General features: G+C 38.8%; 1 pseudogene; it reads left to right on the forward strand.

The window, feature by feature from the left end:
• Positions 1–1,354: 1,354 nt before the first annotated feature.
• LOC105540246 overlaps positions 1,355–2,227 on the forward strand; it is an 8,340-nt pseudogene continuing 7,467 nt past the window's right edge.

A 2,227-nucleotide genomic window follows, 5' to 3' on the forward strand; every position in this document is an offset into this window, starting at 1 on the left:
AGACAGAGACTCTGTGTCATGTGTCTTATGCATTGTTTCTTCTATTCATTGGAAGCATTTTGGGTCAAGAATCATGTTTTATTTATCTTGGGATTTCTAGGATCTATAAGAGTATCTGTTAGAAGATTGGGACCCAGTAAATGTTTGCTGAACTCTTATATGCTAAAGAAGAAATAGTTAGAAAGCTATTATAAAAACCCAGATGTGAAATATAAGGAGAAAAAAACAAAATTCTAGGTGCCTTGATTTTTCAATTTCATGTAAACAGTGAGAAACACTGTTAATTGTAAAGGGTCTGAGGTTTACTCTGCTTGCAATCTAATTAGTTACATTATCATTGTTTCATAGATGTTGGCAAAAGACACAAGACTCCTAGGTTAAAAAAGGGAAAAGTTGTACACTGAGTGGATTTTCTTCACAGCTGCAGAAGCTGGAGCTTAGAAAACTCCGATCTTTTATAATGGACATTTTACTAGTCTGTTTTCATGCTGTTGATAAAGACACACCTGAGACCGGGCAATATACAAAAGAAAGAGTTTTAATGAACTCACAGTTCCACATGGCTGGGGAGGCCTCACAATCATGGCTGAAGGTGAAAGGCACATCTCACATGGCAGCAGACAAGAGAAGAGAACTTGTGCAGGGAAACTCCCCTTTATGAAACCACCAGATCTCGTAAGACTTACTCACTATCACGAGAATAGCATAAGACCCACCCCCATGATTCAATTACCTCCCACCAGGTATCTCCTACAACACATGGGAATTGTGGGAACTATAATTCAAGATGAGATTTGGGTGGGGTCACAGCCAAACCATATCAGGCCTCAAGTAAGTTTGCTCAGACTTTGCCCTAAAAGTAGTCATCATTTTAATCTTCCTAGACACCAAGAAAACTGCCCTCTACTGCAGCGGGAAAAGCTACCTTAACTTCCGAAGCTGTTCACAATGGCAATACCCTCGAAAAGATCATTTGAAAGAAAAGCTGTCACAGCCTCTGTTTACACAACATGTGAATATATTAAACACTCCTGAGGAATCATCTCCCAAATACAAGTAAAGTATCCTAAAATATACCAGAAGGTCCTAGAGCATTTGATTTGACTAAGCCTGTGAGAGTCTACTTAAAATGAACTGTTCGTATTTTTTCGCTTTAACTGGACTTTCACTCATTTATTAAATTGAAAAATGATCCTCCCAGAGATCCAAAATTAATTTGAAGCTTTGAAAAATGAATTACTTTCATGCTAGAGAACAACTATTTTTACTTTCCTCGAACCCAAGTTATTCAATAACTATATTATCTGTGTATATATTTACATACTTAAGAATAGGGATCTTTGACTCTCCTACCATGCATACAAAAGAGGTTTTCCCTGAAGAGTTTTCTGAAATGGACATGTCTTGTGAAATCAGTGAGTGCCGAAAAACTGAGACTCTTGAAAATTTGTATCTGGATTTTGATGGTGATGTTGCAAAACTTGGAACTTTTGGAGTAACCACCACCAAAGCATCAAAGGCACCAAGTCCAGCAAGTACCTCCACAGCACCTAACATGACAGACGCTCCCACAGCCCCCAAAGCAGGAACTACACCTGTGGCACCAAGTGCACCAGACATTCCTGCTAATTCTAGAAGTTTATCTCAGATTCTCACAGAACAATTGCAAAAGGAGAAACAACTGGTCACTGGTATGGATGGTGGCCCTGAAGAGTGCAAAAATAAAGATGATCAGGGATTCGAATCATGTGGTGAACAGGTATCAAATTCTGACAAGCCTTTGATGCAAGGTAGTGACTTGAAAACATCTGACGCCTTACAGTTAGAAAATTCTCAGGAAACAAACTTCTAATAAAAATGATACGACTACAGATACGGTACACGCTGATGCTGAAGACCTGACGTTCTGGAAAACCCAGACAACTCAAAGGAAAAGGCTGTGACATCAGAAGCAGCTAAAACTGAAGACACAGTTATCTGCAGCAGTGATACAGATGAGGAGTGCTTAATTATTGATACAGAGTATAAAAATAATAGTGATGGAAAGATAGCTGTTGAGGGTTCTAACTTAAGTTCTTGACCAGCTAGTCCAAATTCTTCCTCAGGACAGGCTTCTGTAGGAAGCCAGACTAATACTACTTATAGTCCAGAAGAGTCATGTGTTTTTATTTTTTTTAGTTTTATTTTTTTGAGGAGGAGTTTCGCTCTTGTTGCCCAGGCTGGAGTG

This window comes from Mandrillus leucophaeus, unplaced genomic scaffold, assembly GCF_000951045.1.
Source record: "Mandrillus leucophaeus isolate KB7577 unplaced genomic scaffold, Mleu.le_1.0 Scaffold217, whole genome shotgun sequence".
NCBI classification, from domain to species: domain Eukaryota; kingdom Metazoa; phylum Chordata; class Mammalia; order Primates; family Cercopithecidae; genus Mandrillus; species Mandrillus leucophaeus.